This window comes from Phyllostomus hastatus, unplaced genomic scaffold (genome assembly GCF_019186645.2).
Source record: "Phyllostomus hastatus isolate PE091 unplaced genomic scaffold, TTU_PhHast_1.1 phas_contig_150, whole genome shotgun sequence".
Lineage (NCBI taxonomy): Eukaryota > Metazoa > Chordata > Mammalia > Chiroptera > Phyllostomidae > Phyllostomus > Phyllostomus hastatus.
Window position 1 is genome coordinate 24,064,399 of NW_025333611.1, and position 25,921 is coordinate 24,090,319.

At 39.1% G+C, this 25,921-nt stretch overlaps 1 pseudogene; it reads left to right on the forward strand.

The window, feature by feature from the left end:
* The first annotated feature begins 2,239 nt into the window (after window positions 1–2,239).
* Window positions 2,240–25,921, forward strand: part of LOC123808350 — a 37,563-nt pseudogene continuing 13,881 nt past the window's right edge.

Here is a 25,921-nt window from a genome sequence, read left to right on the forward strand (position 1 = left end):
CAATCATCAAGATATGGAAACAGCCCAAGTGTCCATCAGTACATGAGTAGATACAACAACTATGGGACATTTACACAGTGGAATACTCCTTGGCCATAAAAAAGAAGAAAAGTTTACCCTTTGTGACAGTATGGATGGACCTAGAGAACATTATGCTAAGTGAAATAAGCCAGTCAGAGAAAGATAAATACCATATGATTTCAACCATATGTGGGATCTAATGCGTAAACTGAACTACCAAGCACAATAGAGACAGACTCATAGATGCAGGGCAGGCTGACAGCCCTGGGTGTGGGGGAGGGACATTTTCGGGTGGGGGGAACATATAAAAAGGAAAAAAGGACTCATGGACATGGACAACAGTGTGGGGATAGTGGAGGAGGGAGAGGAGTATAAGGGGGACAAATGGTAAAGGAAAAACTACAAATAAGAATTAAAAAAATAAATTTAGGGGGGGAAAACTAGGAATCAAAACTCGCTAGAAACAAAAGTGTTAGCCAAGGGCAGGTATGTGAGAGGACTTCCACTAGGAACTGTGTAAAGCAGTTCAAACCCCCTCCAGTAGGATTTATAAATTAAAATTTTCACAAGGAAAAATGGAGAGACAACAGTACACACACCTCAGGTTGGCTTTATTAATCACTATTTAACCACTTGTGTCTCCATTGCTAGATGGAAATAGCAATACTCACAAACTTCACAGAATTGAAACAAATGCTAAGATGCAAAGGAGGTTAAAATAAAACATTGTAGATAAATAAGCTTTTAGAAAGAGCTATTTTCCTCTTATTTAGGAGAATTTCCATCTATATTTTAAGTAATGCATTACAGCCATTAAATAAATGAGAGTTTTGGTTTTCCACCTGATTATGCTATTCAACAGGCAGAGGACATTAATCTCCGATAGTTCCAAGGAAGTCAGTGGTTTTGGGACCTGTGGGTGGCGAAGTTGCTGGGTTAACAACTTATTTAGTAGCAGGATATGGCCCACCTGGTTTAGAAAGAAACTAGAGAAACCACTAATTTCTCCTCAGCATGACACCATACACACAACCCAAATAAAATAAATGGTGTTAAGTGGACAGACATCATAAACGAGGTTTACGATTGGAGTTAGTCCCTGCTCCTTCCACATGGCTGCATTCTCCCATTGAGTTCAACATTAAAATCACCAAACTGGCCTCTGCTCTGGTGTGCATTCCAGTGTCCATCACTATTGCCCAGCCCCTTGCAGGCAGGCAGTGAATCATGAAAACGATGTGATGGCACAATTCAGTTTGTGCCGTTGGGTTTCATCCATGTGAACTTTTCAGAGTTTTCCAAAATGTATGTGGGTGTATGCATGTGTGTAAGTGGGCATACTGACAGTTTAAATTGTTTTTAAGTAAGGAAAATAGAAATTAAGAGTTGTTTTGGAGTTTGCCCTTTCCTTTCCTTCTTTCGTTTCTACAATGGCAAAATGGAAACAGGAAGGAATATAACTAAGTTTATTTAATAAATCTTGGCTAAATCATTGCTTGCATCTGATACAAAACCAGTGGTCTTGTTTCTCTTATCAGTGGTTGCTTTGAGGTTATAAGGACACCGCTTCCCTGTTGGTGAGAAGCAGCACAGTCTGTTGCCTTGAGAAACAGATAGAAAATTACACTTTAAATATATAGCTTGAGCATCTTGAGTAGCTCACTTTTATGTCAGAGGTTTTCTTAATTACAGCATCTCTTCTGGAAGATAAGAAACCTCTTGTCACCTTTGCTGAAAAGCACATTATAAGAAAATTTTGATTTTACCCCTTTCCCAGGGGACACCCCTAGCTCATTGACTTGGAAAGAAAGAACAGGCACCCCACCTGATAGATCAGAAATTTATCCACGGGTGGAGCCAATGAGTGGAGTGGTCTTCTGGTCTATAAAGAATTTTTGCTTTACATAAAAAGGCATATTCTTCTGCTTATCCCCTTTGATGTTACTAGAAATGATGTTTCCTGTTCTAATAACATCCTTTTCCTGTTAATTTTAAGTGGATAATAATAAGTGACAATATAAAAACTATACATACATTAATTCATTTAGTCCTCACAAACCTCCACAAGATGAGTTAGCCTTATGTTAAAGATGAACAAAATGAGCCCAAGATGTGTTTTTTTTTTTAAAGAAGATTCAGTGAGTGCTAGCTAAGGAGTATCAGAGCCATAATTCAAATCTGGACTGTCTGACTCCAGAGTCCACACATCTTAAATGTCATGGTCAGGGAAGACCATATTGAGAAGCTGGCATTTGAACAAAGACCTACAGAATGTGAAAAAGTGAGGCACGGCGCTCTCAAGGAAATGGCATTCCAGGCAGAGGGGAGCGAGCACAAGGCCGCTGAGGGAACGGCACACTTAGGTGAGAGACAGTGGGTGGCATGACTTCCAGCATTTTTGCCCAAAAGTGGAGAAGATCTGGGTGATCCAGGTTTGGTGGCACAATCAAGAGTTCAGTTTGAACAGAAATTGGGGGTTCAGTAGGTTTGATTGAAAACTCTATTAGATATTTAAGAGAAGCTATCAAGTAGGCAGTTAGAATCCAAGACTGGGTTCTGAGGACATAATGCCCCAGGGGGGCACCAGCTTTATGGATGCACTTACAGCCATGAGGCTGGTAAAGAGCACTAACAGAAATTGCCAAGTACGTGAAGATGGGAAAGTGGGCCAAGAACTAAATGCTCCGATATTCAGAGACAGAAGATGAGGAGTCACCAGGAAAAGAACCTGAGATGGAGCAGTGGGTGAGGTGGGAGGAAGACCAGGTGATTGTGAAGTCTTGGATGCTAGGTGAAAAAAGAGGAGGAGGTCATCAGATTTGTCAAACGTCACTGGTAAGGCAATGAAAGGCCTGGAAATTGAGCAATGAATATAGAAATGTGGATTATTCCATCAGTAACCTTGATGAGAGAATTTTCATTATAATGACCAAGCAAAAATCTAATTAGTGCAGACTTAGGAATGATCAAGAATTTTTCCCAAACCACACAGCAAAGATCTGTCAAAAACCAAGCCCTTATCCTTATTGATTGCATGAAATGGTGCGTCATACTATGGAAATTATTTTTAAATGATGCATAATTTCTGAACAAAATATAGAATTCAGTAAAGTAATAATTTAACATAGGCAAAGAAATACTGAGAAGAGGGATTTAACAGAGGACATCTTGAAAGAATGGAATAGATACAAGAATGTGATTGGGTCAAAGGCTTATACTTGGAAGTGCCAATCACTCAGTCCAACCTGATTTAGGAAAAATTGCGGGAGATTTGTTGGCCAGCATAACTGAGAAAGTTCAGGCACAGCTGAATGAAGGTGCTCTCTGTCATTGTCTGAACTCAATGAAGCCTCGTCTGTTACTGTTTGTGTTGGCTTCACTTTCAGGCAAGCTCCCCAGTCACGCTGGCCACCAACGGCTCCAGGCTTCCCTCTCATTGCCTAGCAATCCCTGTGGGAGGGGCTTTACTTCCTCAACATACCTGTGAACTATGTATTGGCTCCGATCAGCAAGACTACTGTGCTATATATAGCTCAATAACAATTTCCTGTGATCCTCGAGGCATGGGTTAGATTTAAATCTCATCCCCACCCTTTGGAGGTGGCATAGGGAGGTCAGCTCTTTCCAAACCACAGGTCTTAGTGATTAAGTACGGAGTTACCCACTAAAAAATTAAGGTTCTACACCTACAAAAAATAGGGTAGTGAATATTTGGTGCATGAAAAAAGATGTCCATTAGAGAAGAGAAGGAAGGAGATTTGAAAGAAAAAAGCATGGAGACACGTAATTGTGCAGCTTTGACTATGTACTTCACCTGGACTTGTTTACATTCTCGGATTTAATACCCATAACAACCCCGAGAGGTAAGTGCTAATGTTGGGGAAAGCTTTGAAATGAGAGGGATCTCTAATATTTGCTTCAGAGACAACTTGCCGCTAGTACAAAATTATAAACGAATATTTTAAACCTTAGGATATTTGTATTCATAGCCATATAGTGAAAACAAGTATGTATGGCTCATCTGTTTAGCACTATAATCAACAGCCATGGAAATAAATCAATAAATACAAATAAGTGTTACTGAAAATTGTAGTCTTACAGTCTGGTTCAAGTCTCGAGGTTCTCTGGTTCAATTTCTCCAGCAAGTGAAGCTCTTAGCTTCTCAGGGTGAGCAAAGAGGGGTCGATGGGTGTGAGATGGGGTGGAGGGGCCCTAGTGTGAGGTGGGGTAGGGGAGTAACTACCTCTTACAAGGTTTTTCAAACAGTCCTCTCAATTCAGGCTCACCTCTTTCCAGTTCCTTAAGAATTACACAATACCTCCGAAGCCTGAACCTCTCTGAGGTTCCGAGGCTAACACCAGCCTGTTGCAAACTGGCTCTTCACATCAGTACTAGATTTCAGCTTCATTTTCTTCCTTTGTATGCTCTAGGGTCTTCTCCTCTGTCACTTTCTTTTTCTTTCTTTTTTTTTTTTGTAGACTTCTATTTCCCCCACCCCCACTGGTGTTTTGAGAAGTCACAAGCACAAAACATACATGTTCATTCAAGCTACCTCATCAACCAGAGATTCTTCCATTAGTTTCTCCATCATCATGTACAAGTGTAATGAATGATCATGTTAAGCATGCTATTATAATCCCTCTGGGTAGCCTAAATCCCCACCTTGTAATTTTAATAAATCTTCCATTCCCAGTGGGTATATATACCAACTTCTAAACCCTACCCCATTCATATATTTGAACCTATTTTTTGGCCTAAGTCCTACCCTCATATTTATTTGATCACCTATTTTTAAATTGGTGCCAAATCTGAGGCATCACTAGGTATCAAACAGAATTTGCCTTCTGATCATATTGTAGTTAAGTTGTCAGAAAAACAGATAGCAACATTTAGATTAGTGTTTTGAGCTGTGGTCACCTATGTTCCACACACAGATAAAGGGAGTTCTCATTTTATCTGGAGTTTTCTAACCTACTGTAGCAAAGGTACACCCACAATTGCCACATCTCTCTAAAGCACAAATTTAGACATAACGTAAGCTCATGAAGCCTGGTGGAGTTTGTGAATCTCTCCATGAGGCTTTGCTATCTCAGAAAGTGTATATGTCTGGGAGAGAAGGACACTGAATCACAGAACCAGAGAAAATGCTGCTCGAAGCAGTCCATTTCTTTTAGCTGTCAGTGACTTTTGGTTGTTGGTTTCTTTGTTTTATAGCTTTCTTTGGCTCTATAAAGTATCTTGACATACTGCCTGAGACCTCTGGCTTGTTCTCCATTCCATTTTTTTTAGAGTAAGTGAGATGCCACTGTGAAAGGCATTGAGGCATTACCGTTCAATTACTTCCACTGTGTGTGCAGACAGCCATGTAGAGCTCACTCCCACTCCCTGGGCACACTTTATTTTTAGCTTAGGGGAGCAAAGGTGATCACAGTGGTAGGACAGACTTGATGCTTAGCTACGGCAACATTCTTCTTTATTAGGTCTAATTGTTACTCCGTATTTAACAGGGAGACAGTTTTACTGGGAATTTGGGTACTCTATTTAAATGAGGAATATGTTATAACTTGGAACATAGATTAATATCTAGCCCACTGTCTGACATACACTTATTCAATACCTTTCAGTTACTCTATCTCATTGAACACTCATTGCCAGCGTTCACACTGAGGCCTTTGTCCTGTCTGTTCAACTGCCCTAACACCCTTGTTCCAGGTCTTAGGATGGATGGTGCTTCCTCATCTCTCCAGCTTTGGCCTAAATGTGACTTTTTCAGAGAAATTGCCTCTGAGCTTTCACAAACCCACTTTATTTTATTTTTTGTACTCACCTGGGCTTGATATTTTCTTGACTTTTAACTTGCTAATACAACAGAAAGAGTAATTGTATTTTTTTTTCCTTTATTTTATTCCTAGTGCCTGGAATATGGTAGGCATACCCATGTCTCTATATTGCACAGAGAAGGGGTCCTTGCCTGGTGTGTTCACTGTGGTAGCTCTAACACCTTGTGGAGTCTAACACCTTGTAACACCACACGTGTGGACTTCATACGTGTGCAATTAATGAATGAAAGACTTTCCTCTGTAGCTTAATGCCTAATTGAATTGGACTTTTAAAAGTAAAATATCCCATTCTAGATATTTTCCCAAGGCAAATGAAAACTTACATTTACACACACACACACACATACACACAAACAAAATAATGTCTTTAGAGGCCTTATTCATAACTGTCGAATACTGGAAAAATCACAAATTCTCGTGAATGGAAAAAGAAACTGTGGTATATCCATTCAACAGTGTATAACTTAGCAATGAAAAGGACCAAATTACCAAAACACACAACATGGACAAATCTTGAATGTATAATGCTAAACCAAAGAAGTTAGACTCAAAAGGCTACGTACTCCATGACTCCACTGATATGACATTTTGAAAAGGGCAGCACTATAGGACAGGAATCAGACCAGTGGTCACTAGGCCATGGGAATGGGCAGAGGAGGTTACTGTGAGGGGCAGTATAACAAAATTTGGGTGGTGATAGAACTGTTTTATATCATTATTGTAGTGGGGTGAGGGTTACATGATTGTATGTGCTTGTCCAAACTCACAAACTCCGAAGATCATGAATACTACTTTATATAAATTATACCTCAATTAAAAAAAGTAAGATAGCTGAGACATTATAATCCACTATACTTCAGAGAACTGTTTGACTGTTCTACAACTGCCTATTTTCCAGATTGACACAATGAAAACACGTCAGATCATTTTACTCCTCCAGCATCCTCCCAGCTCAGTTCTCATAATGGCCTACAAAGGCTGACCTGAATTGCTAACCCACTGCTTCGCTAACCGCATCATCTATAACCTTCCACCACTTCCACTCTGCTCCAGCCACCTTACTGACCTTCACACACATCAAGCACCATGAGGTCTCTGCAGTTGCTGTTCTCTGCCAGATCTACCTCACTATTATATCCACATGGCTTGTTCCTTTACTTCCTACAGCTCTCTGCAAATGTCCTCTGACCAGAGATGTTTCCTTGACCAGCCTATATTACAAATACCTCTGTCTTTGTATACAGCTTTTCTTTTCTCAACAGGAAATTTTATTCTATTTTTAAAAAACCTGCATGCCCTCTTTAGAATGTAAGGATCATAAAGTTTAAGATTGTATTTTATTTCCATATTTTAGAATGGTTCCTAGTTTTAATAAACAATAAAATGTATACATGTGTGATAAAATAAATGAACTAATTAATTAATGTATATGTTTCAACAGAGACCAATCAGATGCTCATAAACCCATTTTTTCATCCTCAGCACACAGCTTATTCTCATTTCCCAACCTACCCTGTGTATGGGGACAACCTGACTAGTTCTCATCAATGGAATGTAGAGGGAAGAGACATTTTATTGTTTGATCTAAGAAGCTATAATCAATTTGTCTTCCCTTTGATCTCTTCTCTCCCTTTTTCCTCACCCTGCCAAATGGATGACACCTATATGATGTCAGATTCTCGAAGCTGTTTGTTAAGCTGGAAGAAACACATGGCATGGAATGTGTCCAGGTCCCTGAAGACCCAACTGTCAGAACCCTGCCCACCCCTCCATCCACAATGGACTCTGAAACATTCATGAGAAATAAACATTTATTGTGTGAGGCTACCATACTTTTGAGTTGTTTGTTACAGCAGCTAGTGTTACTTACTCCGGCTAAAACACACAGATTTGGAATCTAAAGATGCTTCTAATCTCAGATAGGCCACATGTGGTCATGATTTAGGTTAGAAAACTATTTTCAGATTTTCTACACTGGGGATAATAAATGCTAAGCACTTCATAGGATGAAAGTACTCTGCAAATCAAAAAAGGCACGTGAAAATGTATTTTTAAAAGAACTTCATAAATGCAAGTTTTGTAAAGTGCAACTTCTCTTACTTTGTTGATTCAGATTCTTTTCCCCCAAACACTCCTTCACTGACTTCTTTTCTTGTTCACTCTCTCGATATTTAACATGTACTCAATTAGTATATTCTCTGTGCCAAGCACTGTGTCTTGGAAGAGAGTGGAGAAAATAATAACAAAACAGTTAATCATGATGTTACAGTGCCTTCAGACGGGGGGAGGTCTACAGAGTGCTAGGAGAGCACAGAATAGAGGAACCTGCCCAAAACTTGATGTCCCAGAGGAAGTACCATTCAATGGATGTGTCAATGAGTATGATACATTTAGAAAGTTAACTGGATGGTGAGATTGGGAATAAAGTGTTCTTTAGAGTGCTTGGAACTATCAAGGAACTTAAAGAAGTTACAGTGAATAGAGGGTAACATGTTTGTAGGAGTGGCAAGAGTATGGGTTGAGTGTGAGGACAAGACCAAGTTCTGAACAGTCCTGAAAGTGATGGAGCATGTTTGGTCTTCATTTAAAGGAAAGTGGAAACTACTAAAGAGTTTAAAATAAAATAATATGATTTTATTTGCTTTTTGGAAAGAATGATTCAGCTGAATTACAGAAAACAGAAAATGGACAAGGTATATATGAACCTGGGAATGGCATACTACTGCAGGCTGTGGCTGCAATTCTCAAGGTAAAAAAAGATTTAAATTCCAACTAGGGATATTGTTGTGGGGATGCAGGAAAGTTAGAATATTAGGAAATTTTAAAAATTGATATTTCCAGGCTATTGCTATTATAACTAGTTATGTAGCTGAAAAAAGAGGAAGAAGCAAATTGTTAGTTTTGTAGTTCATTCAAATTCTACAACTAAAGGAATTCTTCAAAGTCCTCTCCTTGGTCATCACTTTGTTTTTCTCTACATTTCCACCTGTAACCTCAATGACTATTTCTAAGTGAGTCAATACTACACCACCAATCATCAACTCTATATTCAGCTATAACCACAATCCTCTTTCACTATCTATACATATATCAGATAGACAGATAGGTAGATAAATACAGATAAATAAAATTTGACATTTGTCTTATGATTTTGTCTGGGACATCCAATAAAGTTTAGATAAAAGTAACGAGTACTAGCACCTTGCTTGTTTTTACCATTAAGCATAATATTAAATTTTTTGTGTGTTGTCAGTCAATTGAGGAAGTTCTTTCTATTCTTAATTTTCTCGGATATTTTTCATAATAAAGGGTACTGAATTTTATCAAATTCTTTTTCTCAATTATTCCCTGAATATGGTCAATAGCATTGATTGACTTTTGTGTGTTAAACCAACCTTACATTCTTGGGATAGTTTTTATTGCCCATGGTGTAATATCCTCTGCACATACTGATGACCCTAATTTGCTAATATTTTGTTAGGTATTTCTGCATCTATACTTATGAGGGATATTGACCTTAAGCTTTTTTATTCCTTGCCATAAACAACTAAAAAAAATGAACATATATGAAGTAACTGTTTTAAAAATCAGGGATTCCTTAAAAAAATAAAACATATAAAGCAAGCCCTAGAGCACCCCAGTTTTCTGCTTTGAGCACTTGCTTGACCCTTGTGTAGAGAGAGGTGTCCTAAGCAAGGTGGGGACAGCTTGCTGAATTAAGGACAAAGATGTAAATTTTCAGAGGGGCTAAGGCTCCAAGGAGAAGGTAGCTGCACAAGGAAAGAGTTCGATAATCCTGTATAGGAATACCCTCCTATGTTCTACTGAATACTAAGACATGCAAGTCTGAAGTCCTGCTGAAACTGTTTTTTTTTTTAGATATACTTTGTATCCCTCTCTGTTTAATGAAATCTCTGGCATAATGGTGGTTCAACCATGAGTTGTGGCTACTTGACCCAAACTGATGAGTTGAAAATTATAAAATTTACTCAATTTGTTAATTGTTTTTTTATGTGTAGCAGTTTGTTTTTCCACTGAATTTGTGGTTTCCTGTGTTCTGGAAGAAACAAAAGAAATATCTTGTTTTAGCAAACAGATAGATGAATTGATTAGGCATGGTAGGATCCTCTGTTTTTAACTTCAGTGGAGACTGCTGGTGGAAGGCAAGGAACATGTAGCCTCCATCTCAGGTGTGCTCACATGTTGCAGTTGAGGAAATCCACTCTTAGTCAACCTGGGTGAAAGTGACTGATCAAAGTGTCAAATGATTTACTTCCAGTGTAAACTACAATTCCCTGCCCAAAATATGATGACTTATTTAATAAAAAGAGGGTATCATTAAAGCCCAGACACATATTATTCACAAATGATGATCTAATGGCATATGAATGGTGTAATTATTTTCCAACGGGTAAACACAATCAGTGGCTTCTCCACACCCATCCTCATTATAAGTAATGCTTCCAATTAGAGTTATCTAAATGCTGTGTGAAGGCTTGTGTAAAGATGCAATATAAAACAATGTAGTATTATTTTTTTATACTCAGTGAAATATATACAAGCCAGGAAGAGAAGGGGTTCATGGCAGAGCAGTAGGGATGCAGAGGGTAAACCAGCTTGAAAATTATATAATCAAATTAGGTCAACAGGAAGAAGAGTTATAATCTGGGGGCAAGTCATACTAATCATCATTATTGTTCATCAATACTTTATATTGAGCAACAATAAACAATGACCCCAAATTACTAGTTAATTTGGTTTGGAGTCAATCCCAAGATGTGAGGCTTCCTTGACTGTATAATGTAGAAAAATAACAATTATGTAGGAATGACCACAGTGTGCTCCTCTTATTGGCATTGTGTTTGATATTCTTTTTAAAAGGCATTTAATGTCTAGTGTACCATTTTAGCTCCATAGTCACGGTATAATATTGTTTAAGAGCTTAGGCTCTGGGGCCAGAATACCTTGACTTCCGTTGCTCGCTAAGCCTCAATTCTCTCAGCTGTAAAGTGCAGGCTAGTCAGAGGCCCTACTTCTTAGGGATGTGGACATTTAAACAACTAGATAAAGTTCTTGCAGCTGGCTGGTGATGGAATAGAGGTGCAAAACATAACAGTCGCTTTCAGAGTCTGCATTCGGACCACCATGCATACTGCCTCCCCCCTTTCAGGGATTTGTGACAATTTAGCAAACGCATACATGTTGTGGGTGGGCACTTAGCTCACTGGTTGGTGTGCAGCATTCAAAGACCGGTAGCTAAAAGGAGGAGATAGAGGAGTTACAAGAAAAGGAGTTGGAAGATATTGGCCAGTATAACTACATTAGAGCAGGGGTTTGCAAACTTTTACTGTAAAGGATCAGAGAGTAAATATTTTAGGCTTGGCACAGTATACATCCTGTCTCAACTACTCAAGTCTGCCATTGTAGCTAGAGAGCAATCACACAAAATAAGTAAGTGGGTATGTTCCAATATGATTTTATTTACAAAATGCATTGAGTTGGATTTTTCTCTTAGAGCACAGCTGGGTATCTGGGTCAGAGAATGAGGACTTGATTTCAGTATCCCTATTTCTCTCTCTGTCTCTCTCTTTTTCCAGGTATAATTGACAAATATTAATGAAGTCTAGTATTCTTTTCACTTTCTCCCAGCTGCCTCCCTCTGGATGACTGTAGCAGCGGGAACATTGAGGGAATGAGACCACTGTGACCTCCAGGCTGTTTGCAGAAGTGCTGGTCTAAGATTACACAGTGTGTTTACTGAGGATGATTTAGCAACTGTTAACTAAAAAAAAAATTAAACAATTAAATGCTAATTCCACATCGTGGACATGACTCAGACCATGGTGAAAACCATGCTTGTGACTCCTCATTCTCTGTTCAAATCAGCATTATGGCTTTGTTCAATGGGCAGATACATATTTGTATCTGAAACCCTTCACGCTTTCCAGTCACCGAGTGCCAGGTGATATTTGCAGATAGGGGGAACAGATGTCCTTGTTCACCTGTGGAAGTTCCAGCACACGACTGCTGTGCCTATTTAATTATTATTATCATCCTCTTTCAATGTTCTAAAAATGTCCCAGTTCAGATGAAAAATTACATGGTCATCCTATCAGTAGGACATAGACCCCAATTCTATAGATTTCCACTTCCTTTGGAAGCCACCCCCCAAAGGGATAAAAAGCAATTCTCATCTTATAGTCCCTCTATTTCAGCAAACACTCACTGAGTACCTAATATATGCCATGTACTGCGAAAGACACTGAAGATAAAACGTTCACTCAGAAGTTTTCATTTTACTTGGAGGCAGGTTGTCTGTAAAGGTTTATATGAACTCATTCTCTGACTGAAATCTTCGAATTCCAGAGGCACAGGCTGTCTTCTTACAAATTCTCTCCACTGTTCTGCGTCCTACATGAGCCAAAGGTGCATGAGAGCAGAGGGAGGTACACAGCTCCCCCTCCCCATCACCAGCATCTAATCATACTTGCTGTGTGCTGAACGAATCCTAAGTAAACACTCAGGCAAGAAATAACTCAGTATTAAAGATTTCCCCATTAAGCATTATTTTTTGTTCCTACTTTGCATGAGAAAGGGAAGTGAGTTATTATAAAGAATTCAAGATGCCTGTATGAGTGGCTGCAGATACTTATCTTCATACTTTATACCTATTGTTTATTTAGAGCTTACTATATGCCTGGCCCTAAATTAAAATTTTATGTATTGTATAGCACTGAATCCTCTCAATCACCCTATGAGGTAGGAGCTATTGTTTTCTCTATTTTGTAGATAATAAAGCTCAAAGAATTAAGGAAACTGACATAAGGCAACATAGCTAGGAAGCATTAAACACAGGACTCTATCCCACATTTGATTCCCATGAAGACTGAATTATTTGGAAAGCTGTGAGGCAAAGCACAGCTCAGATGCACGCACTTAATGACAGCCTTGACCAAGGTGCTTCATTTAATACTACTAGTATCACTCCTACAAACATTGCAGGGGCCATATTTATATTACAACATTATTTGTCGTTTATTGGAAACTCAAATGTAACTGACCATGCTGTATTTTTATTTGCTAAAGCTGGCAACATCATCAGTTACTCAGGCTGTGGAGATTTGCACGGAAAGAGCACAAAGTCCTAAAGCAGTTCTCACCTGAGTTCCACATGCCATTCCTGAGTTCATGATTGTGGGTATATGTGGACATAGACAATATTCCTAGTGCAGTTATGACGAAGTACAGGAGGGCATTCGTTTCTCAGCTTTCACCCCAGCTCTCATGGTGTGCATTGTGTGATCTTAGGCAGAAGCCATAGGAACCCAAATGCCCCAGAGCCACCCACATTATATTGATCCTGTTCCACCACTGCACAGATTAATCCGAAGAGTAAGTCATTGAGCTCTCCTTTCATGGTGATGAGAGGCAGTGTAGAGTTCAGCTGTTCGAGTGAACTTCTATTATAAATTACAGCAGTGACCAAAAACAGGCAGGAAGGGATCCAGCTGGGAGCCTAATAGGTATGCTGGCTACTGTGAAACCTACAAAGAAAGCTGAAGACCGATTTCTCACTTGAAGGTCCTGCCATCTGCTTGCAGAGAAATTGCTGACACCTTGAAATGATGGATACAGTTATGTATAAACCTTCTGACACAGAGTGATTATTATGTTTTGGGCCCCTAGGTTGCTAATGCTAACTTCCTAAAAGTACCCCAGATTTCCCTTGTAGAGTCACCCTTTCCCATTTTATACCAGATTTGTTTAAATCAATGGTTGTAAAACTTTCTACACCATGCAGCTAAATGATTTTGCCCATAGAAGACACAGACCTGATTCCAGTGAGATGAGAGACATCTATTCCAGGAGAGAAAGGCACCTTTCCTACCCTATAGGAGCAATCCTAAGAAACCTTCCTTCTTCCTGTGAACGTAATGGGCTGGGTGCTTTAGACATGTGGTTGCATTTTGCTGCCATGAAGAGAGAGAGAGGCTGAAACCTCAAAGGGCAGAGGGCAGAGAAGAGGGACTTACAAAGTAGCCAGGTATAATTTGAACTTCTGGATCAAGCTTCAGCCAAAGCCTCTAGATTTTTTGTCTATATGAGTCAACACATTCTTTGTTGCTTGAGCCAAATCAAGGTGGGTTATATGTTGTTACCTGCAATGCAAATGCTTCTAACAGATCTATTCATTTGCTTTTTAATTTGCAAGTTCCCCAGGAAAAAAAATTCATGAGGCGTATTAAAATATACAGAACACAAAAGTGAACTATATAGATTAGAACTGTGTGATAAAGAATAAGTACGTCTGTCGGGGAAAACATTCCGATGTGTAACAGAGCCAGCAATGAGGCTCAGATAAAAAATGCTTCCTGTGGAGTCTTCACCCTTGCTGTGCATAGCCCAGAGACTGTGATACACTTCCTAGCATGGGATTCCAAGGAAACAGCTTGTTCTGGTACCCAACTCACAGTGACCTCCAGCTAAATTTCAAGGAATTGCTCAGAAGAAGCACAAATTTAAAAAATCTGAAAGTGAAAGTTAATAATTGAGAGAATGATCACTGTAGGGTGGAGCATTTAACCATCCTATAAGAGGTCAGACTTAAGCTGAGCCACGAGAGGTGGGGTAAGATGTGTAGGGAGGAGAACCAACATTCCGGGAAGTGGGAGCAGCATGAGCCAGCTGATACTCGAAGTGAACTTGTGTAGACAGCTGTGAGGAGCTGGGCATGGGTAAAGTTGAGAGAAGTTATGGCAAAAAGGAATCAATAATTATTTTAAAACAGAGTCAAAACATGGAGCAGTGTGCAAAAAAAAAAAACTTCTAAGAGTGTATAGAGTAGAAGTTCTCAAGCTTATTAAGTCCTTACATTTCCTAAATTGTAAATATAGCCATGGCAGTAATTCTGGTTTGATGAAAAATGGAAACGGTCTACAAATAAATCTTGCCAAAAAAAAAAAAATAAAACTGAGAATAAACAAACTCCCCTGCAAAAAATAAACAACATATTGAGCTTCATTCTCCTGTTGTATAAATTAGTCCTTAGGAGTAATTTAGGTAACTTTTATTCCCTAACCTAGCAATCTAAATCTTGAATAAAATAATTCTCATTAACACCCTGTCAAGATTATATAGCAGATGTTTTAATATTGTTTTCTTAATCTGGTAGGATGGAGAGTGAAAAAATAACAATGTTCCACACCTATGTAATAAACTCTTAGGGTCATCATTCTAATGGTGACCTAGCTCTATGAACTAGCCCTGTGATAGTGTCAAATTGAAACACCTCTAAATCGCTAAAAAATCATGAATTATCAGTGGATCATTTGTAAAAAAGCACCTGCTGAATAGTTGTGGATTTCAATTATATTTTGACATAATTACCATACTAGCTCTGAGACCTTGAATAAGTGAATTAATCTCTCTGAGCCTTGCATCCCTGATTTGCACAATGGGTGCAATAATAATCACCTATTAAGGTTTATGAGGATGAAGTGTGAAAATACATAGTAAGTGCCTAGTAGGAGTAACCGTCATTTGAGTGATTACTATGGGCCAAAGTCCTAAGGTTGTTACATGAATTAATTACTTTAATTCTCATTAAAACCTGATAGGGGGTTTTCCCTTTTTATGGTTGAATAAATTCAGACACAGGGAGGTTTACCGACTTACCCAATATCATCATTAAGTAAAATAATGCATATAATATATAGTACTTCCCTATTTAAGAGAGTACCCCATTACCACCAGAATGTCAAATTAATAAAACTTATTTTACTACTATTTCCAAGGAACCAGAAAAAATGTACTTTAAAATGAAATTATTGCTCCTCAGAGAAGTTCCTTGAGGTAGCTTAGTCATATATTATTGTCTTTATTTTATAGACGGGTATAAGAAATTACAATGAAATGTAACATATTAAATCAATAGTTTATTAGCTTTATTTAATTACCATCTGTTTCAATGGTTCTCAGACTTTGGTATTTCTTAGACTCACTTAAGGAACTTGTTAAAAATACAGACCGCTGGGTCTGATCTTCAGGGATTCTGCACTGGGGAGAGTTCCAGGCCTATTTTAACAGGCGTTATTGGAAACTTTGATATAAGTTATCCACTAGCTTCATTTTATGAAAAACTGATGTGGAGTTCAGTAACCCCGTGAGGTCAGGGGCTACATATGCATGCAGCACAAAAGGACTGACAGAAAAGAAAAAAAGAGAAAGAAAAGAGGAGGCAGAGTGTCTCCGTACTGTTTGCCTCCACAGCAATAGCATGAAATTTTCTGGTGGGCATTCAGCATTCCCTCACTATCAGTTCACAGTTCTAGGTGGCACCCTGCCCACCTCCCAAGTGATCATGTGATTTAAGCCCCAGCCAATCAGCACACCTGATTACTCCTGCATGCCACGATTGGTTCAAGCTTGCCAAAGCAGGTCCAATCAGAGAAAAGCAGAGACTATCAGAGATACCAGAAAAAAGGAGCCTGTCTCCTTCTGCAGCGAGAGTCCTAAGAGTATTGAGGTATTGCAGGCCTCTTGCTGCATCTTGGAGGCTGAGATGAAAATGAATGTGGCAAAATTCATCCTCAAGATATTGTTTTGAGTTCTGAAGCCAGCCATGCCTGAAGCCAATCTACCTCAGGACTTCTCAGTCTTGTGAGCTAGTAAATTACATTTTGACTTGAGACAGTTCCACTTGCAACCCACAGAGACAGATGATTTTCATCAAAACTTAGGGGCAGGACAGACAGAAATTCACTGGGTGACAGGTTTTAAAGAGAGGACCTCCTAAAATTGCTTTTAAACAGTCTTCCTGTGCCCTACAGTGTGCTTATAATAATTCAGGAAAATTTTTAATCATTATTTTTTAAAATAACTTACTGAACACTTACTATGCTAGATGTTATGCTAAGCATAATACCCTTTCATCCTCAGACCCACCTTCTGTTGGTAGACACTATTATTATTCCAATTTTACTTAAGAGAGAAATGAGGCTTAGAAATATTAAGAAACTTGCCTAAGATCATGCAGCTTGTAAATGGCAGAGTCAAAATTCAATCCCTAGCTGCCTGAGTCCGAGGACTGATACCTTACCCACTGTCATACATCATCTCTAAAATATTTGGCTATATTGAACTCTGTAATTAGGCTTTCTCAGAAAATAAATTACCTTGGGGGATTCACTTTTCCTGTACTTAAACTTCAACTTAACCCCTTTATTGGGGGCAAGTGGATTTATAGTGCATTGAACCACCTTTCAATCTCTCGTGGCTGGCAGGACACTATTCATCTATTCCTTTCTGTTTTCTAGTGGTTTAACATGTTTTATGAGGGACCTGGAATTTTCTTTGGATCATGCTGCCTGCAGAGTAGAGGGGATGCAAGGGAGTGGTAGTGGGGAAAGGGATGCAGCATCCACAGGATTCAAATGGCACCACCCCTTCAGCTTCTATCTGCTGGTTAGATTGCTGCTCTTCCTCCTTTTGCTCAATTCCTTGATCACTGCCAGCCAAATACACACATGGATGGACATTCGAGGTTCCATTCAACTAGACAGCAAACTTGCAAAGCCTACAGATTTGGTGGTTGGGGCAGGCTGATTGCTACAGAGGGACATGGCTGGATGATGGTCTGGATGCCAAACACAGCATCTGTTTGTGATACTGCTTCCTGCCTCTTGCTGCACAAACATTTGCTGCTGCATTCTGCCAGTTCTAATCTGCATTTAGGTTGTTAAAATACAAATTCATTTTTTTTCTTGCCTGGGCATTGTTTGGGCTAGTCAACATTTTGGAGGTCCTATTCAAATATGAAAGAATCTTAAAATTTCAAAGTTAAAGTGTTTTCGATCATGAATGAGGATAAATCATTTCAATGCTGAGTTTTTGCTGGTGTATTTTACATGTGTTATCTCATTCATAACAGATCAAGAGGAAAGAGACCATGATTGCTCCCATTTGATGGCTCAGGAAATAAAGTAGTTCAGTGAACTGCCAATATTCATGAAGCTAGTGAGTTGTAAAGCTTGGGTCAAATCCCTATCTGTTTGACTCTGACGCTCTTAATCATTATATTTGACTATCTAGTCTAGTGCTTCTGAAAGTTTAGTGCATAGCGGGATCACCTGGAGGGCTAGTTGAAACAGAAATTGCTGGGCCCCACCCAGAGTTTCTGATGCAGTAGGTATGGGGTGCTCCATGATAATCTGCGTTTCAAAGGAGTTCCCAGGTAGTTCGGAGACTGCCTCTGTGAGACTCACACTTTGAGGACTACCAATCCACTCAACCATCTCCCTGCAGAACTCAGAGAAAGGTAAAACCAGAACTCAGAGAAGGAAAGGACCTATCCAATATCACAACATGGATGAATGGCCAAGAGGAAATTTGAATCTAGGTGTTTTGGTGCTCAAGCAGATGGTTTCTTAAGTATGGGGATGTACCTCTTCCCTCTCCCCTTTACATTAACAATAAAGAACATAATACTTGGCTAAAGTCACAAATGATAATTTCTCTGATGTATCCTGATTCACCAAAAGGACAGATATTCATGAATGAGAGTTGATTAAACTACTCGGGTTTTAAACTCCTGTAAATCCGTAGCAACCAATTCCCACTTTGTAGCTCTGTCATAAAGATTCAATATGATTGAAATTTCCCCCACTGAATACAATCTTCATGACTCAATACTTTGCTTATCTTTACCTCAGGATGCATTCCTACATCCAAGAACACTGGATGTAGGAATTCATCCTCATACATATTAGATATTTATAAATAATTTTTGAGTGATTAAAATAGATAGTTGGTACATTGAGTAGGGATAAATGTGGCTTTATTGCTATTTTAATATCAACACCAGAGGGGAATAAGGGGATAAAAAAGTGGAAGGGTCTAATCAATGAACAGGTGTAAATGACCCATGGACATGAACAACACAATGGGAATTGACTTTGAGGGTGTGGGGTCAGGGCAGAGGAGAGCAATGGGAGAAAACTGGGACTACTGTAACAGAACAATTAAAAACATAATGTACCATTTTGAGGAAATATTCAGAAAAGTATCAACACCACCACTACTACCACCACCAGCACCAGCATTGTTGCCATTGTCATCATCATCACAATCATCAATTTGGAGAATTTCCTGATTCATTTCCCATCCTACTTTCTCCCTTTCAGGATTTTCTACACCCTCTGTACCTGCCAAGTGCCATTGTATACTCTGGTAATGATGTTTCTGTTTTATGGTTTCAGGAAAACGGGCCAGATGTTAAGTTTTCATTTGTTTATTTGTTATTCTTTCAGCAAATACACACTACAGCCATTGATATCCCATTTTCAAATGGGGAGCTCTAAATTACAACAAACATTCTGCCTTGCCTGCCTTTTAAACATGTCCAGCTGTCAGCTTTGAAGGGAAAATGGCCATTCATCATCTGGGACACATTTTAACCCTTTGGATAACTGTGAGACCTCTCTCCTCCTGCAGTGTGGATGTGGGTCCCCACACGGAGCTCTCTCCCCTCAGGAAACAGGCAAATGGGGAAGAGACTGCTGAATCTATTATATGGCTCATCCTTTGAACCTGAGATGGCCTGGCATGAAGTGGTCAAGCTACCTGTGAAAGGTAGCATGATGAGCACTGATATAAGATGCAACCTTGAACAATGAAAAATTTCTGGAGGAAAACAGTGACAAAGAAGGAAAACTGTCTCACTAGCTATAGACCCAGGGTTCGCAACACTCTTTGCATTGCAGATTCATCAGGAAAGCATTTTTAAAAATCCTGAGGCAAAAACATCATTCACAATTATTTGATATCAGTCTCTCTGAGCAGTGAGTTCAAGGCAGATACATGTAATTCTAAAAAGCTCTCTGTTTGCCCAGTGCTCTTCAAGGATGAATGCAGAGTGTTTCAGGAATTTTTCATGGATCCTCAACATGGTGAGAAAAATGAAGTCCAAGTAACAGGATGTTCATAATCTAAATATGGTCCTTTAATAAAGGTTGTCTTTTATTGTGAGAACACTCATCCTCCCTAGTACTGCTTGAAGAAATCATTAACCACAACTAAATAAATAAAATGCCACTGCAGCTCAGCTGGGAGCAGGCTGCAAATCCTGAGAAGCAGCAAGATTGTAATCAAAGCCTGTAATTTAGAACATCTGCCCTTCTGGCTTCAATCTGGAGCTCACATCTGAAATCAGCACTGCTTTCTTTGTATGAGGCATGTGGCAATCTCAGTGTGTGCTGCCTGTGTCTCCCTGTCAGCTAGTAGGAGGGTGTCTCCCTCGTGCTCAGGTTCAGATGCTCTAAAAGAAGGACGGTTGTTGCTTTTGGGGGACTACCCAAGGTTCCCAATGGGAATTTGCTGTATGACACTCAGCTACACTTTAAATCAGATTGGCCAAGATGTGTACTCTAAATATTCTTAAAATCCATATGATGACTTCACTAAAATGCATTGAGAGACATACAAAGACCAACTTAATTTTATTAACATAGATTATGTTCTTTCTGCTTGTTGTGGCTTCAAACTATTCTTTTAAAAAATGACAGCTATAGTTACTGTTGCTTCAGAAATTATACATTTATGTGATAAAATAAAAAATGTGGGTAATGCTCTTTGGAGGAGACTTATTAATCAATTTATTTTTAGTTGTACTAGCCTGTGTAACCCAGAAGTCTGGGGATACGACAGTCTGTGATAGAAAGTATCCACAACACAGCAACTCTCCATCCTTATTGTTTTGCCAATAACCAATGATGACTGTTTACTATTCAAATGAACTTTTAGGAGAAGGTCCCCATTTTCTCTTGGGCCACGAGAAACTAAGAGGCAACCACCACTTACGTGCCCAGGTTTTATTTCACTCAATTCTGAGGACTCAAACTAGTACCATTATAACTGAGTTCAGGCAGCAAATGACAACAGAAAATTATGTGCTTTGTGAGAAGGACACTTTTGCTACGGCCCTGAATCGCTCCTTAAAATACTATCTTTCCCTCCGGTACCTTCCCCCAGCCCCTGATCAGTCCTCGTGACTGACATTTATCATTGCTTTCTTAACTGACATGTAATTGCATATAAGCAGATCCTTGGCATCCTTGTGAACATAACATGCCCAGCTCCATCTCCTCATAAGTGACCCTGAAGGGTTCATAATTTGTATAGTTTGTCATATTGTTGTGGTATGAATTTAAACCACGCTCACTTTGAGCTGTGTAGGAAAAATAAATGACTTAGCCAGTGTACCATCACCCAGCACCTCCCCACAGTATAGCTCTGGTGTCCTTTTTCGCCATTTCTGAGAAATCAAAATTTCATATTTTTGTTGGAATGATTATCTTAGTGAAAATTGAAATAGCAATTAATTGGTGGTGTGAGGCTGTTAGTAGGAAGCGATAAGAATGAGATTCAGAAGAAGCAATAACAAGAGTTAACACTGAGTGCTTCCTGTGTGTCCGGCACCACGCAGACAGCTTTCTAGTCATGATCTCACTGGGTCCTCGCCACCCCACAGTTGAGTTGTATGATGAAATCCCTCCTGCGAAAGGGGAAAATGAAGACTAGAGGGTCTGGTTTAAAGTCACATAGCCAAAGCCAAGATATGAAAAAAAGGTATCTCTGACTTCAAGATGTATTTTCCCCTTAAAAAATTATATATCATTGTCATGCAACATTATATCAGTTGCAGGTATATAAAATAATATTTTGACATTTGTATATATTGCAAAAGCATTGCCACAATAAGTTTAGTTAACATTCATCATTCCACCTAGTTACAAAATCATTTTCATGTGATGAGAACTTTTAAGATCTCTTGGCAATTTTCAAGTACACAGAACAGTAGCACTAACTATAATCACCATGCTGTGTATTGTACCCCCATGACTTATTTATTTTGTAACTGGAAGCTTACCCTTAACCCCCCTTTACCCAGTTTGCCTTCCCTCCCTCAATCTCCGGCAACCACCAGTAACCTACCCTCTTTCTCCATGATCCATCACTTTCTTTTATAAAAAATGAGGTGTGATTGATATACAATGTAATGTTACTTTCAGATGTACCAAATAATTATCTAATGTTGTATCTATTGAGAAATGACCACCACAGTAAGCCTAGTTAACATCCATTACCAGACACAGCAACTATTTTTTTTCTTGAGGTGAGAACATGGAATGTGTACTTTTAAATTCCTGTTGTCTCTATTTCACCCACCTTCTCCCCATTACCCCATTTATTTTTCATACTCCTTATAAGTTCTTTTTGACCATGAGTTTAACTTCATTTGGATATTCCTTGGAGTACTTAGAACTTTTGCTATACCAGGATTTGTTGAATGTGGAAGGATGGGTAAATGAATATAGGAATGAATGATCCACTGTGTAAATGTACCACAGCTTTTTTATCCACTCATCTACTGATGGAATACTTTTGGCCATAAAAAAGAAGGGAATAATACCTTTTGCATCAGTGTAGACAGATTTGGAGAGCATTACGCTAAGTGAAATAAGTCAGTCAGAGAAAGGCAAGTACCAAATTATTTCACTTACATGTGGAATGTAATGAACAAAATCAACTAACAGACAAAATAGAAACAGACTCATAGATACAGAAAACAGACTGACAGCTGTCAGAGGGGAGAGGGGTTGGGTGAACAAAAGGGTAACATAGATCCAGACAACAGTATGGTGGTTACCAGAGGGAAAGGGGAATGAGGAGAGGTAGGAGAGGGCAAAGGCAGGTAGGTGGTGATGGAAGGAGACTTGGGGCAGCAAACACATGATACAATATACAGATGATATATTATAGAATAGTACCCCTGAAACCTATACAATTTTATTAATCCATGTCACCACAATAAATTCAATAAAAATTTAAAAAGAATTTTCACTTACCTTAATATTTACTTCATCAGCAAAATCATGAGAGAACAAATACACTTTCAAATGTATTTATTTCAGTAATCTACAGAAAGTCTGAATGTTGAACAACATTCAGAGTCATTTCTCAGAGAGATTTCTCAAAAAGCGATTTCTCTGTATGGAAGGGGCTCCAAGATCAAACAAACAAAATATTTCTTTTACTAAAAACCTTCCACACTATGAGTCAACCTTTATAACTCCTCTGATCATATCCCCATGTCATTTGTGGATTTTCAAGGGAGTGTGACCTTGAAACCAGAAAGTACCAGGGGGGCCCTGCTACTTCACGTTCAGAGAAAAGGAACAATACATCTCATTCTTTCATGATAAAACTGACAGACCTAAAACAATACATAGTTAATTTCTCCATATGTGTATCAGTCAGGGATCTCCAGAGAAACAGAACCAATAGGGTATATATATATATATATATATATATATATATATATAATATATTATATATATTATTATTATAGGGATCGGCTTACATGTTTTTGGAGGCTGAGTAGTCCCCGTGATCTGCTTGCTGTCTGCAAGCTGAAGAACCAGGAAGGCTGGTGGTATTAATTCATTCTGGGTCTAACCCTGAGATCCAAGGGAGCTGATGGTGTAAGTCCAAGTCCAAAGCCAGAGAGCCAGGAACACTGAGGCATAAGGGCAGGAAAAGATGGATGCCTCAGTTCAAGCAGAGAAAGCAAACTCATTCCTCCTCTGACTTCGTTCTATTCAGGCTTTCAGCAGATTGAATGATGCCCACCCATGTTGGTGAGGGTGACCGTCTTTACTCAGTTTACTAATTCCAATGCTGATCTCTTCCAGAGACACACACACGTATAATGTCTTACAACCTTAGTGGGCATCCTTTAGCCCGGTCAAGGTGACACATAAAATGAACCATCCCAATTGTCATACAGTGCCATGAAATGAATTAAACAGTTATTTGTTTTTGGTTATCATAAATGGCAAGAAGGAGAAAGACAGGGGCCTATGAGGGCACAAAGCAGTCAGCTATACCCTATTTGGGGGGCCGGGTCTGGGAAGATTTCCCTTCGGAAATGATATATGATCCAGAACTAAAAGAGGAGGCAGATAGATAAATTAGAAAACATATTTAATATGCATGCGAGTTGGGTTTTTGAAATAGGGAAAAGTGCCCACGGCAAGTGGAACAGTGTATGTGAGGGTTTAAAGCAAACAGGATCAGGAAGCTCTTGAAGAATTAAAAAAAAATAATGTGGGTGAATTTTGGTGATTTAAATACTGGAAAAAATTTGAATCGAAGAGCTGCAGTTAGTTAATGATGTTGTACCCATGCTGGCTTTCTGGTTTAGATACAGCAGTGTAGCTGTGGGAGATGTTGTCATCAAAGAAATCTTGGGGGAGGGTTCACGGGAGCTTTCTGTACTCGTTTTTCAACTTCCGAGTCTAAAATGATTTTTTTAAAAAAGAACATTTGGAAAATGACCTCTGGGTTTCTGTCTGAAATTGGGACTTTATGGGTATCAATAAAATTATACCATGCCGTGACATTCCTAAGTTTACCCACTGTGTTCTTTTAACACGTGGGGTGCTGTATTGTCTTAATTTATTAGCGGTGATTCCTATCTGACATATCTCCCCCAGGCACTGATGATAGTATTCGTTCAGGCAAACTATCATCAGGATTCTGGGCAGGAAAACGTGAGAATTAGCTGTCTACTTCTCTACAAATGTCAGCACTCTGCTCTGGAATATATGGTAAGTAGGCGTCTGAGATTCCCTGTATTAGCTGAGAACTGCGGCTCAGAGAAAGTCTAATTGAATCATACTGCATGACAATGTAAGGAGAATGTGTTCGTGGAAGGTCAAAAGAAGTAACACCTACAATCCTGTGTGATAGCCAGAATGGCAGTCACATGCTTACATCTAGACAAGACTTTCATCAGTCTGGTGTTGCTTACAGCATGTATGGCATGGAACCAGAAAATACAGGACAGCAAGCCTCACAGCTCACCAGAGCTGGGCAAGGACTGACTTCCTGTCAGCAGCACAAATGCCCTTCCTCTGAAGTAAATGTGGCATGGAGCACTCACTTCTAATTGTGTCATTTCTCTACTCAAAATTCTACAGCTGTTCCCCATTGCTCGCTGGATTAAATATAAATTTTTTTGAAAGATGGTCAGGCCCTCTATGAGTCCACCCCTGACTAGGTGTCTAACCTCATTGATTTTTCTTTCATTCCAATATTACAAATTCTTTCATTGATTTTTAAAGACCCTAGGCTCTTTATGCTTCTGAGCAATTGATTGTGATTTCTTAACCTTCTTAACACAAACCCCACTGTATCTGTGAATCCTCTTCTGGCTTGTCCAAACCTGAGGGCATCTTCCTTATATTCTCATCCACCCTATACGGAGCTATATTATGGCAATGGTTATTTTGTATCATCACGTGTTTCTTCACAAGTCTGTCCCTCCACTAGCTTCAGGCTCCTTGAGGACAAAGTTCATCCTTTCTGTTGTACTCAACACCTATAAGACTGCCTGACATAATGTAGTTATTAATAAAAAATTTGATAAATGGAAACAAAATTGATTAATATTTGCCTTAATCCAAAGAAAAACACTGAAATGATTTACAATAAGGATCATCAATGGTAGTACAAAGGAGTTTTGGACCGCGGCTCTGAAGCACCAAGGTGAGTGTGGACTATGGATACTCCAAATGGATCTGCCCACCGTCATGTCCCAGGCTTGCTGCCTGGGGAGAGCACAGGGTAAAAACGTTTCTCCATTTCAAAACACAGAAAACACAACCAGAATTTTTATAATACCTATATGACACAAAATTATTTCGTTTCCCATTTTAATGAAGCTATTTTTTTTCTTTTTATTACATGTATTGGGATGAAGCTATGTTTGAGGATAATTTTTTCATAACCTGAAAGGGCAATGACTCTGATTCAGCAATTTTCAACTACTGCACCACGAGAATTTTTAAAACATGCAGTATCTGACTGTAGTCGAGGGCACTGACCTCTTTTCCCTTAGATTGTCAAATAAAAGATGACAACAGCCAACACAGTAATACCCAACTGGTGTGGATGAATCCAAATTATAGCTATTTTTTGGTCAGATTGGCAAATATATC